Source organism: Rousettus aegyptiacus, unplaced genomic scaffold (genome assembly GCF_014176215.1).
Source record: "Rousettus aegyptiacus isolate mRouAeg1 unplaced genomic scaffold, mRouAeg1.p scaffold_m13_p_5, whole genome shotgun sequence".
Lineage (NCBI taxonomy): Eukaryota > Metazoa > Chordata > Mammalia > Chiroptera > Pteropodidae > Rousettus > Rousettus aegyptiacus.
The window spans coordinates 42,058,466-42,074,676 of record NW_023416308.1 but is presented as its reverse complement, the minus strand read 5'-3'; the positions used below and the strand labels follow the sequence as shown (position 1 = coordinate 42,074,676).

Sequence of the window (16,211 nt, the reverse complement as noted above, 5' to 3'; positions counted from 1 at the left end):
TCATTCCTCACATTCCCCCTTAGGCTGGATGCTTTCTGTGTTGTTCAGTGTCATACTGCCCAGCTCTCAGTCACCTTCCCAAAAACTATTTTTTAGGTCCTCCTGGCACTTGGAAATGACCCACTCTGCCTCACATCAGATAAATAACCTCACTACTCTGGCCTCTGCTTCCACATCTATAAAATGGGGACAGTGACAAAGCTGTATCCAAAGCCCCCAATTATGGCTTAGAAACCCCCAATTATGTATCAGAATCACCTGTGTATGGATAAAACACAAATTTCTGATCCTACACCCAGAGAAGGGATCTGAAGCCCTGGGTTTGGGCCCAGGCTCTGTGTTATGAGGGAGTTCCACAGGCAATTCTTGTGGCCAGCCAGCTCAGGAGCCCTAGACCTTCCAAGTCTAACTTCTTATCCTTCTGAGGACTTCCAGGCCACAGATGAGCCGGTCAACACACAGCCTTCTTTCCAGGAGGCCCTTTAGCGGGACACAAACATCTCTTGAGGAAGAAGCAGGGGCACTCTGCCACCAGGCTCTCTGGAGCACTTTAAGTCATTTCCAATGTGTAGGCAACAACATGCCCTAAGTGTAGTGGCATCCCCCTTGTTCTCTGGAATAAAGAAACATGTCCTTACTGTAATACAGCCTGGATGGGGAGGGGCAGGGACAATCTTGTTGGAGCTAGGCACCAGGACCTGGCCTGCTCCCATTTCTGGGGCTGCTGGGAAGCCGCTTCCAGCCAACATGCTCTGAGCAGCTGATTGTCTCCTCTGCCTGGTTGTTATGGAGAGATCCGACACACAGGCAATCAAACCCCTTAGCTCACCTGCCAGAGGAAGAGAGCGAGCGACAAGTGTAATAGTGGGGAGAGAACAGATATTCCATGTCACTCTGCTCACATTATCCCCCACAATGAGCTCTGCCCGACAGCTGCTCACACAGCTCATACAGGTACAGCACTCACTCACAGAGGTGCCAGGGAGCCCAGAGGAGGCTCCACCAGCTGCAAGTCCAGGGCTGCATCAGCCTCCCCACCCCCAATCCTAGCCCCCTGAAAACCAAACCATCCATAACGTGGGAGGATTAGCTCACTGTGGAAATGGAGAGAGCCCAAGAAAGCTTATGTTCTTATATTCCCTCATTCCACACACCTAGAACCCAAGGCACCTCAGCTATAGGAGCTATAAAGGAGCTGGCTTGACCCCTGTGTATAAGGGGACTGCTGTGTGTGTGTGTGTGTGTGTGTGTGTGTGAGAGAGAGAGAGAGAGAGAGAGAGAGAGAGAGAGAGAGAGAGAGAGAGAGAGAAGAGAGAGATATTGAGAGAGAGAGGAAGGGAGATGAAGTAGGAAGGAAGAGGCTGTAGAACTCTGCTTTTGGTGAACTTACACTAGGGAATAAAGCCAGCTTTATGATATGTAGCACCTGATGAAAAATGCACAATATTTTTTTGAAAGTGTACCTTGAAGGACCAAATTATCAAAAAGGACCAAGACCTGGGCGGAGGCTATAGGGAGGAGATGAGAATTACACTAGGCTCTGGACGAGAGACAGGATGCAGCCAAGGTGTTAGATGAGGTCAGAAAAGCGGCAAGAAAGGCCTCCTTGGGTCATTAATGTCATCTCTCTAAATGAACACATGCCCCACTCAGGACAGGAAAAGTAAGGGGGGCAAGTTGGACTTGGAATCAGATCTGAGTTCTTGGAGATCTGGAGGTTTTCTAAAAGCCCAGTGGGTAGGGTCAGGAGGTGTGGGTTCCGGTTGCCGTTTGGCATAGCTTTGGGTGAGCCACTCAGACTTTCAGTAGTTCAGCTCCAGCAGTAGCAATTTTGCAGCTATGTCTGCCATGGGCCTGAGTCCTAGCCCAGCTCCGGCGAAGAATGAGGAAAGCAGAGGCAGGGGAAGCTTTTCTCTGGCATTAGTACAGTGTTGATTGGCCCAGTGGCTCCTACAACTCTGTGTGTCTCTTGAAAGAGAAGCTGTCTATCCAGCTCCCACACAGGATTTCCCCCAGCAGACCTCTCCAAGAGCCTGCAGGTGGCAAAATAAAATTATCACTATCAATTCTTTGTTTCTTCCCCCCCCCCCCCCGCCCCCAGGACATAGTAAACCCTCTCTCAGTTAACATGTAGTCCTGCTCTACCCCTCCCACTCTCTGTTGTGTGTCTCTCAGGCAGCCTGAGAGACATTTGAGGGAAATTTCTGGAAAGCCCACTGTCTGGGAAGGGTCAGAGTCCTGGAGAAGAAGAGGAAAGTCCATACTTCCCAGCTACAGCTGAAGATCTGTCCTCTGCCCACTTCCCCACAGGTACCTCTCTTCCCACAGCCAACAGGTGGGCTTCTCAGGCCAGTCTGGGCCCACTGAGGCAGAGCCTAAGCAAGACAGGCCTGTCCAGCTGGACCAGCTGTAGGATGCAGGAAGGGCAGAGAGAGGGGGAGAAACAGCCTGGGGAGAGCAAGAAGCAGGGGCCTGGAAGAAATCTCAGTGGTTTTTGAACATTAAATGAGTTGGTGTTAAATGAGATGCAAATGACATGCAAATGAGCCTCTAGTACTTTTGAAAAGAGGCACCAGCAGTTTGGCTAAGAGAATAGCGGTTAATCTCTCAGCCACCAGAGACATTCAGAGCGACCTCTCCTTGAAGACTCTCCACCGCATTTTGGAGACGCCAGGTTTCACATAGCTGGGTCCCTACCCCATCAGGGTCACCCTAGCACCACCTATGTACTCGGTGCTCCCCACAGAGCATCTGCTTGGAATTTCTCCTTTTTCGTTTTCCACCATCCGAATGGGCGACGGGTGAAGATGCACCCTTGAGCTAGAATTCACAGCACCAAAGAAGTCTAATGAAGGGAGGGACCCCAGTATTATTGCTTCCTCATTTTACATGTGGCAGAGCCTGACTAAAGCCACATAGCAGTTTTGTGCAGGAGCTGAACCTAGAACTCTGAAACCCACCCACATCCCTGCTCCAATTTACTGTCGCACCCTGATCTGTCTTGCTCTTCCTTTCTGTGGGAGGAATTTTCCTTCTGAGGCCTGCAAGGTGGGAAACTGCTCATAGGAAAGGGAGCCAGACAACATCCAAGACCAACTCCAGAGCCCAGAGGAAGGAGTAGACACAGGGGTAGCTTTCTCCACCAACTCCACACAGTTCTTACAGTTTCTCAGATCTCTGTGGACCCCCACAAGCTATGCCTCCTGCTTTCCTCATCTTTTTCAAATCCAGATGCTGCACAGACATTTCTGGAACCAGGCCTTCGCCCTGTCAGGCCCCCCAATGGTCTGCAGATGGAGTCTGGGAATGCCAGAAGGCAGACAGAAAGTAATCAAATGGCAGAGAATATTGAGAAGGGTAGATAAGAGTGTCACTCGGGCAGATTGAGTCGCCTTTTCCAGAGCTTTTAGGTGCTTGAGATGACAGAAAAGCGCTCCCGAGGGCAAAGGGGAGCTAGCTGAGCCCCCTCAGAAGACAGAATCCAGAAAGGAGGCAAGGCGGGTGGGAGTAGGTGAAGCTAAAACATGTTAATAAGCAAACTGCACTTAGACCAGTATCTACTCTATAGTAGGTGTCCTGTGATTTTCTAAAAAGTAAAACGACCAGCTCAGATACCATTTATTCCAGCTGGAAAAAAAAAAAAATCTGAAATGTTACTGAATTAAACTGAGCATATGGTATTGCTCTTAGCTACAAATAATGCTAGCCATGGAGTCCCCTCCACATTGCCTGGGGTGGCTTTTGTATCACAGGGGTGGAGAGTAAGGGTCAGCAGACAAACTGTGAACTAAGGGGATGAGCCAGGATAGGAAATGACTTGGGACCTAGGAGTCTAGAATCTAATCCAAACCCCAGGCCTAACTACCCTCATTTTTACAATTACGTATTTGGGGAGCTTAGAAACCAGAATCTCCTCTCAAATGGTTTTGGCATTGTCCTTTGGAAGAATGCTTCTCATGGTCATTGCAAACATAGGCTCCGATGGCCCCTTCCTCTCTAGGAACATAGCCCCACCAAGACCTGAACTCTAGCTTCAAGAATTCAATATATGTTCAGGCTCTCTTCCTACCTACTGCCAGCCCTCTATCCTCTGGAGCTAGGCAACAGCTGCAGTCACTGTCAGGAAATCCTATCTAGCCCTGGCTTGACATTTCAACAGCCCAAGACCCGGAGATAAAAGTTGTCACTGAACAAAGTTCAGTTCCCCCTCCCTCTCCTTTCTGGAGGCTTGATAGGCATCAGTGTGGGTGCAGAGATGGTCCTCTCTCTTTTACTGCTGCTGCTGCAGGTCCTGCTTTGAGAGGGGTGGGGGGAGAACCTTCACAATTGATGATACAAAGAAGCAGTTTATCACCTGTGCTTTTATGATTGCAGCAACTAAGGGGAAAAAGATGTCCTTTTAGATAAGCATTTGAAGGAGGAGGGAGAAAGATTTTCAAAGCTTCCTTTGTTCTCCTGAAGAGCCATGCCATGGAGTTCTGGCAGGCAGCCCGGGAGAAAGGAGAATTTTAAAAACACGATCTGAGTTTGCTTCCAAGCCACTGTACCATCCTTGTCATCAATTAGGGATGTTCCTTAACAAGGGGTATGGGCCATTGTCTCATCTAGTATGCTCTCCCTAATTGGATGCAGTGATGGAAAAGGGCTTTGTGCTGCAGAGGTCATCTCCTTGACCCTCTGACACCCAAGGTCAGCTCTGGCTGAGCTGACACAGGCTTCTGGGGCACAGTGCAGACAAGGAGATAAGAGAAGGACCTTTTCGAGGCCCCTCAGTGCAAGCAGAGAGCATGGACCCAGAATTCAGAGAAGGGCAGGCTGCTAGTCCATGCTGGGAACTGAATTTGAGTAAGCCAGGGAGAAGATGGGAGGTCAATTCTGTGCCCGCCTGCCAACATCAGTCCTGCCCAGCAGCAGTCTGACATCCTTCCACTGCAGACCAGTCCCCTTCTTCGGTTCTGAATATGAATCTCGTCAGAGCACAGAGAGATTTCAGAGCCTCAATCCACAAAGGGTAGGTCTGAATTAGGTTGAGCTGCTGCAGACACAATAAATATTGTGCTCAAGAAGCCTGTACACTCTGAATCACAGCCTCACCACTGCCAAATATCAAAAAATGTCCATCTTCCTTAGCAAAGTAAAACTCTTTTGATCCTCCCAATTTGCAATGAGGAGAACTCCTAGGGCGAAAGGAAACTGGCTCTCACGGTGCCCTGGGTCACTAAACCTTTTGGGGATGATGAAGTCCCCAGGTTCAGGATGTTCCCTAGTTTACCTTGTGATCCCAGGTATATTAGGAACATTTTATTTACTCTCTACATTTTAGCTGAGGTCAAGTTGGAATAATTAAATAAAACCTTACCAAAGGTTAGGAGAAACAAAAGGGAAGAAACACAGAGTAAAGCAAAACAGATCAAATTATGTGAAATTTACACATTTACACCTACAGTTGGCTCATGTTCAACTCAAAGCTCTCACGTGGTTGCTTCCCCACCAGAATGTATTCTGCTTGGCTTCTTTGCTGGAGGTCACTGTTCTCCAGCCACTGTTCAGGATCCTGGAGGTCCATATTCTATTAAGTGAGGTGGTATTTATCCTCCAACCTACCTGCCTTCTGATTTCTAGGTTCTAGGTTCAGAAGCCACCTCTTGAGGGGGTAATTAAGGCAGGGCATATCCAGAAAATATCTCCAGAAGGGAGCATATCTACTCAAATGACCTGCATGCCTCAGGATCATGAGCATAACAGAATGCAGCCCCATTGTCTCATTCATGGGCAAGAAACACATACATTCAAAAGATCTGCTTTCTTAGTTTAAATGGGCCTAGGCCACTTGAAGATTTGGTCTTCAGCCTAGGTTTCCTGCTCATCACTCTAATTCTCAATGGCAATAAAAACATGCCATGCTTGGCACAAGTCCTAATTCACCCCTGACTAGCTCTTGCCAACTCCTTGCCTAGTGCAGGGGTCTGGATGCAATTCTTTAGAATTCTTATTTGCCGGCAGGGTCCCTACACTGACCAAATGAACATTTATATCCATAATTAGAACACCTACCTGACTTCCTATGCTAACAACTCTTAATCTCACCCTACTGCTGTTTCCCATCCCAGCTTACTGTAGCTATAGACACCAACCTCGAATAAAGCCTAAAGTCATCTCAAGTCTTCTTAGAACCTATGAATGGAATCAAGTAGCCCTCACCAGGAGCCAACCAGATCAGGAGCTCTTCATTCTCCAGAATTCTCCTTGGGAAGGAGATAAGTCCCTCAAGAGATCTGGAAGTGAACAGAACTATTCTACATGAGGCAAGAATTGATAGTCTGAGAAAGAAAAGAATGAAAAGATAGGGGGATAGAGGCAAGATGGCCAAAGGTTGTGTCTCACCAAGTAAACTTAACCATTTCTAGTTTCTGCCTCCTCTGATTTTCTACAAGTCTACAAAAGCTCAGCAAATATTGGAAGTGATTAGATGGTATATGGAAACCAGCAAAGGAGAAGAAACAGACAGGCCTGGGAGGAGAATATCAAAAGCATGAAAAAAATAAGTGAAGGTGCTCAGGAAATCACAGGTTCATATCCCAGGCCACAGAATTAAGGTTCTAGTCAAGATTAATAGATCTCTAGGGATCAAGAGGTCCCAGCTCATACCTTAAAGTATAATCATTGTAGCCACCATTTTACTGAGCACCTACTATGTGTAAATTTTGCAGAATTTGTTTTTTTATCTTCAAAATAACCCTGTAAAGTACATATTATACTCATCTGGTGATACAGAAACTCCCCAAGATCACACAACAATTTTGTCAGAGCAAGCATTTGATCCCGTTGAGTCCAAAATCCGTGCTCTTTCTACTGTAATGTGTTGGACTCCATAAGTCTTCTCATTCCCTCCCATCTTCATCTTGGCTCTTCCCATTTTCCTTCAGTCTGCTTCCGACAGCCCAGCATGGGCTAACATGAAATCAACTGAGTTAGTCTACTCAAAAAACATTCTCAAAATCTGACCATTCTCCAGGAATCGTGCAAGACATTGAGAATTTAACAAAAGCACAACACAAACAATGACCAAGTGCTGAATGCCATGACAGAAAAGCATCTGTGGAGCTATGGGACAGCACAAGTGGGAGCCCAGGTCAGTCATGGGGAAAGTAGCTGAGAACAGGGCACTGGAAGTGCTGGGAGTTTCTTTGGCCAAAATGGACCGACCACACACAGTCTTCTGATGCCAAACAACTCAACCTAGAGGCCCCTAGAATATATGACATTTTTTCTTTTTTCTTTTTTTTCTACTTTACCCTGTTGCCAATTAGTAAAGAACAGAATGTATAGACTCCCTCACAGGCCCATCCCTACCTTGAAGGAAAGGAAAAATTGGGCTAACATTTTCCTAATATGTCTATGTGCCAGGCAACCCTTCGGTCCTCACAACTCTGTTTTGCTAGTAAAGTAACAGACTGGCCAAGTAGCTCAACCTGAGTCATTCAGCTGTAAAATGCATAGCTGGACTCTAACCCAGCCCTGCCTCCTCCGAAGCCCAGGAATGACCTATCCACTACTCATTGTCTTACCTCATCTAGGCAGAAACTGCTGGATGTCCACTTGAATTGACTGGTTGATTAAATGTGTACACAGCGAGTAGCAAGTGCCACATGGGACTGTGCTAGGACCCTCCCTAAGCCAACGGATACGAAATAGTGAAATGTCTGCGGCTTGGTTTCATGCTTGTCCATACTCTTTAGTTTCTTTTGCACCAGAAGACTCTCCCTCCAGGCTCCCTTGACTCCCCCCATCTTCACCTCCCCTTCCAAGCCAGGAAGTCTGAGCACCAGCCTCAGGAAAATGTCAGCCAGGCCCAACCAAGCATATGCCTGTGTCATTGGCACCCGCAGGGAGCTCCAACAGTCAGGAGTAGAAGAACTCGGTGCCAGGGGCGGGGCAGATGGCATCTCATCAGCCCCGTCACTGCTCTGAGAACCCTCAAACCTACTCTTGGCTTCCTCACTGAAACAAGGGCTGCCCACGAGCCTTCATCCCCTATGCCCATGGCAATCCACCCAGCCTGCGATGCCATGCCAACCCATGAGCTGGCAGAGACACCACCACCGCTCGATTCCCTCTGCCACCTGCCTGTTGTCACTCTTCATTGAGCGTTGTTGGCCTTCCACAGGGCTGTGCTTCCAGGCTCCAGGCTTCCAATCTGCTCTCTGGGAAGCTGACAGAAGATGGGCAGGGCTGGGGGAGGCCTCCCTTCCTTGCTCCTACCAGCTCCTTGCCCAAGGCCTGGATATTGGAACAAGTGCTAGGAACCCAGATGGTAATTGCTGCCATCTAATTATGCGTGCATATGATATTAGCCAAAAGCATTTGACTATCTCCTACGGTCTCAGGCAGTTCAAATGGGATGGTGCACGGGTTCGAGGATTACTCCAGCAGGGTAATGGCTGACAAGACTGCCTGCTGCTACTCAGCCAGCCACTGGCAGGCTGTCTTCTCCCATCAGAACCCTCAAGCTTTACCTGAGGGAAAAAAAGCTAGGAGTTTTCACCTTCTGGAGCCAGCAGGGCTAGAATCCTCCAAGGCTTATGGCTCTTAGCCTTTCCTTGACCCTGCCCTACCAGTCACACTTCCTAGAGGAAGACCTTGAGCTCCACTAGGATAAAAGCAAAGGGTTTGTGTTTTCCAAAAATTGCATTTATGTGCTCATGGAGAATTCTGTTCATGTCAATAATTATTAAGAAATCCCATGTTCTTCTGAGACTACCTTCTTTATCTCACCTTATCTAGAAGCAAACTTCAATCTGCATGGTGCCCACTTGCAATTAATTAGGAACTTTTATTGCCTTTGCCTGGCCCAGTTTCCTGAAGGTCAGATATCCTGTTTGGTTTTATTTTATTTCTGGAACCTAAGATACCTAGCACAGTGCTTTGTATACATTAGGGCCTCAAGACATGTTTATTGAGCTCAATTTCACAATTCCATTCAGCTATTTTCTGGTTATTTACTATATGACAGTTACTGTGCTAGATAGTGGGGAAAAGACATGTACAAGCTGTCTATGGCCATGCCACCCTGAATGTGCCCAATCTTGTCTGTTCTCAGAAGCTAAGCAGGGTTTGGCCTGGTTAGTACTTGGATGGGAGACCACCTAGGAATACCAGGTACTGTAGACATTAAAAAAAAAAAAAAAAAACATACATACAAACCACAGTTCCTGCCCTAGAAAAGTTTCCATCTAACCCACCAAGATTTAATCGTAAATGACTGAAATGAAAGGAAGAATCTCTAAGAAAGGAAAGGACAGATGGAAGCTGAAAGTGGAGACTGGAGTGAATCATTGTAACAGAAAGTTTGGGTGAGATATCAGCAAAGACTTTATGAATATTTCAACATTTATGTTGTCAGTAAGCATTCATTGTATCCACTACAAATGAGATGTATGAGAAGGTCTCTGATCTCAAGGAGCATATAAGGAAGTTCAGGGAACAGGACATGTATATACAAAGATAACATTTCTTCTTGTACTCATCACTTAAATAAGAAAGCCCTGTTGACGGCAGGAGTCAGAAAGCTTTGTGAGCTGTCAGGATATAGCACAGCAGAGTGAGTCCCAAGAACAGGATGCAGAAGAAAGAAAGGGGCTGGGAGCCAGTACTTGCCTGCCCTTGGGTAGCCTAGGTGCTGGTACTGTGATTCAGCTAAAGACAATGACATTTGAGACTTAGACTGGTGGTCAAGTAGATACCATAGGACATAGCTATCTCCAGTTCTGGTCCAGGATGAGTTCAAAGACAATATTGGAAGACAGGTTTAGGGATTGAACTGAATCTTGTAATGGGGGATTCATGAGCACACTGAAAAGGGCTCTCTAAGTTCATTGTCAGAACCAGAATCCAGACGCATAACCAAAGTCACCAGAACAGGAACAATTGCTTTTCGTCGGGACCTGCAAAAAGGATGCAGGGGTTCTCTCCTGGGTTCCTTTGGAACAGCCCACTTCATTCACTGATTCGCTCTGGCCCTGGGTGCAAGGTGTGGTTTACCATCAAGTGAGGGTCCAATAGTCCAGCTAAAGGTGCGAGGTGTGGTTTCTTGACAAGTAAGCAGGACCAGCTAGAGGCTGGGCCCAGGCAGGGTATTCCTAGAGCAAGTGGGACTTGAGTTAAACTCTGAAGGACACAGAGAGGGGGAGGGCATTATTAGCAGAAGCATGGATAGGATACCAAGGTAGGATTTTTTATAGCATGCTTCTTGTCTAGTTAGAAAATATGTTCTACTGGAGTATATTTAAAAGATATGCCCATTATATGTGGGAATATGGATGGGAAGATTATAACGGAAGTTTAATATTGGACTAGAGAGTTGGGAATTCTTCTGAAGGATCTCTAGAGCTGATGAAGGGATATTGATATGGTGGAAGTGGAGGAATGCATATAGATAAGGTGACCTCGTGGGGTCCTATATCATCTATGGAAAATCCAAGGGGAGAATAGCAAATCCTCTCATGTGTTGCTGCTAACCTGGTGGAGAGTTCCAGGTAAGAGGAAAAGAGATTGATTAAGGCAGTGAGTGAGCAAGTATTGAAGAAGGGATAGGGCGGGGGGAGTGGGGCAGGTGGGACAAGGTGCTGAAGAAGAGCCATGGTTATGTTGTGCTCACTGGGGTCGCCCCACACCTGGCTTTGGATATGGGACTCAGCTTTGGGATTAGATACAGGGTAAAGATAAGGCAACAGCAACTGCCAGTTCCCACTTATCCCTCTAGCAGCCTTCTTCTCCTTTCTCTCATTTTCCCCCTCTTGGTCTTTAGACAGGATGCTAAAGACCTGCTTTTCCCTGCCTCTTAGCAGCATGACTGCCTTCTAGCCACAGGGAAAATGAGTGTGCCAGATTGTAGATCACCATAGACTGTTGACACCTCGTGAATAATAAAGAGAGAAAATACATCAGGGGTATTTAGGGAAGATGACAACTGATCACAGAGGCTTCCTCCTTGTCCAGATGCGTTTTGTCAGCTGATCACTCAGAAGACAGAGAGGGAGCTCACTGAAACCCCGCAGGTGCTCTGGAGAGATGGGGGCTCTTTTGATCCCAGATGGGTTAACTTTGGTCTTAGCCACATTCCCACTGCTCCCCTGGTGGGTTGGAGCCAAGAGGGGACAGGCTCCCTTTGAAGCTCATCCTGGGACTGGGCAGAGCTTTCTTTCCTTGTTGAAAAATGAGAGCAGCAAGCTGTCATGTGCTTAGAAATAAAATCCCCTGAGAGCAGGGACAATGCTCTGGCCAGGGGTACTATGGCTTTCACATTATCCTAACTTTTTCCAGGGCTCCTCCAGCCTGTGTAGACAACAACATAGCCATGTGACCTTGAAAAGCCAATCTCTCTGAACTTCAGTCTCATTATCTGCAAAGCAAGGATAATTCTGTATTTTATTAAATCTAAGATACCATTGATTGCAAGACCTACCATTCTCTTATTTGCCACTAAGAAATAAAATAAAGGATACCAATTAAACTATGACATGCCATCAGTACTAAGACCCATCCTGATGTCAGAGATGTTAAAATGAGAAAAAATGTCAGTGTGAAAATTTATGGAATATGATAATAGTAATTCTCACTGCACAAGGTTTTAGAGAGGATCAAATGAGCTAATGAGCATCAGCATGCTTCGTAAATTATGAAACACTATAAAAACATGAGGTATGCTTATCATTAAGATGTCACTGATGGAAAAGATCTTGATTGCCCTAGAATGTGAGCTTCAGGAGGGGAGATGTTCTGGCCTGTCTCCTTCACCACCATATCCCCAGTGCCTGAAATAGTGCCTGGCACATAATTGGCTCTCAATAAATATTTCTGAATAAATGAATGGTGAGTAATCTCTGAAGTTCCAAAATATAAGTCTCACACGGTGATAGGTGCATCTGTGCTGCCAGGCCATGGGATGGCATTGGGTCTGTGGTCTGAGGCCACCATTGCTTCCCTTCCTGACATGTTGGGTGCATATGAGATGAAAACTGGAGCAGACCCAAGGCCAAGGCTTCCTGACACCAGCTAGGGATCCGCTCCCACAGCTTGGTTCAATTTTCATCAAAGAAGGCTAAAATGCTATCCCAGTGAAAAGAGAACCATCCTCCCTTCTGAATAACAAAAATTGGGAGCATTTATTGAGTGACAACTACATGAAAAACAAGGGGCTGAGTCCTATGTAGGAGACATACATACATGCACTTCTTAAATTTTGCACCTTAGGTACCTCACTTGCCTCATTCCAATCTCAGCCCTGAAGAACTACAAATGGTTGGGTGTTGCTTGAAAAAAAACTACAAAGCAGGGACAGTAAGTAGCCAGGCTAGAGAGAGCTGGAGGTGGGCCCTGGAGGACTGGTGTGCCAGGAGATTGGCCATCATGTTGGGGACTGAAGAGATCCAAGTTAGACTCTAGCTGTGTGTCCCTGGGAGCATTTCTTAGACCCTCAAACTGTGTGGGCACATATTTCATTGGGTGATTGTAACTTACACATAAAGCAGGTGCTTGATTAGTAGCTGTCATTATTATTATTCTGTCCAAAAAGGTTTATTATCTGTGAAGAGGGAATAGTAAAACTACCTCCTAGGGTTGTCATGAAAATTAAATGAGATAACCCATTTAATATGTTCACTATGGTGTTTGACACATAGTGGGTGTTCAAAAACATCGATTTCTTCTATTCTTTTTGGCATTAATCGCATTCCATCATTTGATATATTTACTTATCTCTCTTTTTCTTTATGAAGTGAGCATTGTGATTTATGCCCATTCAGCAGAGGCAGGATGGGACTGTGGCAAGAAAATGAGCTTTGGAGGTGGACAGAAAGACATGGATTCAAATTCAGGCCCATCACTTTCTCACCAGCCATGTGACTCTGGATAAGTTGTTTCATTTTACAAAATCTCGACTTCCTCATCTATAAATACTCATCTCCCAGGTGGAAGTGCCTGGCTCAAAATATGATTATTAATGTTTGTCGAGTCCATAAAGGAAGAGGGAAGAGAAAAACCCCTGCCTGGGTTTCCTTTCCACTTGCCCAAACTAATACCTGGCTACCCTTGATTTTTCCTCTCTTTTACCTCCTTACCTAATTAATCACCAAATTCTGGTTATGCTATCTCCTTAATAGTTTTGAATCTGCTCACTTCTCTTTCTCCCTATTGCCTTGCTCTTGATCTCTTAATCCAGGCTACCAGCATTTCTAGTCTGAATTCCTGCAAAATTATCTACATGATCTTCTGCAGACAGACACTGTCTGGATTAATCAAAGCCAATCATGGTAAGACTCATTCCGCTTGTTAGTGATTTATTTAGAAAGGGGCATCAGACTCAAATCTGGCCAATGAAAAATAAAAGGAAATCTGCGAGGGGGCTTCAAAGAAAATTTTCTTTGCTGATAAAGAGAGATACACAGGAAGAGACATGGCCTCTTCTTCCAGCAGAGGCTGTCCTGTCTGTATGGAAAGCCATCTTGCACCATGGGATCATGGTCAACATGCTGAGGACCACAGAGTGGAAAGATGGAGAGAACTTGGGTCATCGATGGCATCGCACAGCTGCCGAATTAACCAAGGCTGGACACTCCCTGCTGTAGTGCTTCTCTCCGTGCGAGATGAGGGTTTTCCTTACTGTCTGAACAGTTTCATCTGGGTTCTCTATGACTTGAAGCCTTCTAACTGATACGTCTTCCCACCTTGAGCCTCATCGCTCTCAACTAATTCTCTACAGCCACACACTAGAGAAATATGGTGGCAAACCTGGCCATGTAGGCCTTTCTATGGCTTCCCTTTGACACCAGTTTCAAATCTAAATGTCCTTGAATGGCCTATGATGCCCTTCATGATTTAGCCTCTGCTTTCACCACAGCTCTACATCTTTTTACTTATCTCTCTCCTGGGCCCTCTTAACTCCTTACCCCTAACATTGCTATAATCTACTCTCAACCAATTGGGCAAGTCATTTATGACATTTATACTTATCTATAAAGTAGGAATAATGACAGTATCCAAATCATAGAATTGCTGTACAAATGAAATGAATTAATGTAATAAAGAACTGGTACCCAGATTAATCTATAAAGTACTACATAAATATTGCTGTTGTTATTATTATTATTTCCCCAAATGTGCCTTTTTCTAGACTTCCTCCTTCCCACCATGTCCAAAGGCAGAAGACAAGACCCTAGAGAATTGCAGAGTCACAGGATAGAAGAAGCCAAATTCCCTGAATCACCACGTAGAAAAGCTGCCCACAGACATGTCGAGCTATTATGTGTGCAAAAAATAAATCCTAGTATGAATTTGCTTGTTTGTTACAGCAGCTAGCATTCCCCTAATTAAAAGTGATTCTTCTTCCATGTGCTCCCCAATCACCCTGTTTTAGTAATTACCAGTAATTATCATTTGTGTGGCCATTGTCAATCTACGTTCTCATTCTCTCGCCCTAACTAGAAGCAGAAGTAAGTCAAGTTCACCTTTGAAAACTTTCACAGATTGACTTGTGTCCCTCAAAAAGATATGTTGAAGTTCCAACCCCCAATACCTCAGAATGTGGCCATATTTGTAACCAGGGTCATTGCTGATGTCATTAATTAAGATGAGGTCCCGCAGGAGCAGAGTGGGCTCCTAAGCCACTCTGCCTGCTGTCCTCATAAGAAGAAATTTGAACACAGACATGCACAGAGGGAAGACAGTGTGAAGATGCACAGACACACAGGGAGAACAGTATGTGATGACAGAGGCAGAGATAAGAGTGACACAACTGCAAGGCAAGGAACACCAAGGATTGCCGGCCACCACCAGAAGCTAGAAGAGGCAAGGAAGGATTCCACCTGGAGTCTCAGAAAGAGCATGGCCCTGCCAACACCTGGATTTTGGACTTCTAGCCTCCACAACTAGAGAATAAATACCCAGTTTGTGGTAGGTATTTTGTTATGACAGCCTTAGGAAACTAATACAAGTACCAAATCTTATAATATTGTCAACCAGTGTTGGAACTTTATCAATATTTATGAAAGGAAGGGAGGAAGAAAAGAAGAAAGGAGGAGGAAAAGAAGGAAAAGAATGAAGTTTCCTTTTGCTCCCAATTGACCTCTTCAACATTTACCAGGTTTTTTTGTTTTTTTTTTGGGGGGGGGGGGGTGTATTTTTTTTTAGGCTCCACATATGGGAAGAGGAAGATTTTGTCCAATGAATACTATTAGCATGTGTTTGATATATTCTCATGAAAGAGGAAGTACGTGAAGGTGAGAAAACATTTCTTTCAGATAACCAGTTGACAAAATAATATGAGACTATAAAGCTAGAGAATCCCTATAGCCTCATAAGCTTGGAGAGAGAATGAAATACTTTTTCAAAAAATGATCAGAGACAGCATTGTATAATTTGTCTTAAGTGTCTTCTGGACACAAATAGCCTATGAATAGGCAACGGATCTGGTATGGAAACTGTCTTGGTGGAAGAGAGTAAAGAATAGTGTGATGCTCACAGATGCCAGGCTACAGGCTCTGGATCTTTCCAGAATTGTCCGAACTCTGGGGATGGGGTAAGGCTGTGTCAAAGAACTGAGGGCTGCACTGAGTACCCTGGGAGAGAAGCTGCTGGGGCAGAGGAAGGCAGAGGCTGAATGGTGGGTTTGCCGATCTGTGAAACAGTAGGAAAAAACAAACTCTATATTCCAATATTGGTGGCATAGCAGCTTATGATCCACAGCTGGAAGAGATGAGGATTGTATTAGTTGCCCTTTGTTGCTGTCAAGCAGGTGGAAACCCTTGGGCATGGACTGCAGCTGATTCCACAGGCAGAATTTCTTCCTCTTTCAGGGAAGCCTCAGCTCTGCCTTTAAGTGCCTTTTAACTGATTGAATCAGGCCTGCCCAGATTATGTACAATAACCTTCCCTACTTAAAGTCACCCGATTATGGATTTTAATCACATCTACAAAATACCTTCACAGTGACACCTATATTAGTGTTTGATTGAATAACTGGGGACTGTGACCTAGTCAAGTTGACACATCAAAGAGACCATCACATGGATGAAGGTAGCTCTTAAGAACTCAGTCCTCTACTTCAGCCTCTTATCCACCAGCTCCTATAAACCTTAGAATAGATGGTAATTCTTCAGGATAGTCCTCTCCATGGAGTTAAATTGGTTTGGGGAGCCCTAGAAGCTCATTCTGCT

The 16,211-nt window shown here is 45.5% G+C and overlaps 1 pseudogene; it reads left to right on the top strand.

The window, feature by feature from the left end:
* The first annotated feature begins 9,052 nt into the window (after positions 1-9,052).
* On the top strand, positions 9,053-9,171 carry LOC118603557 (annotated as a pseudogene).
* The last annotated feature ends 7,040 nt before the right edge of the window (positions 9,172-16,211 follow it).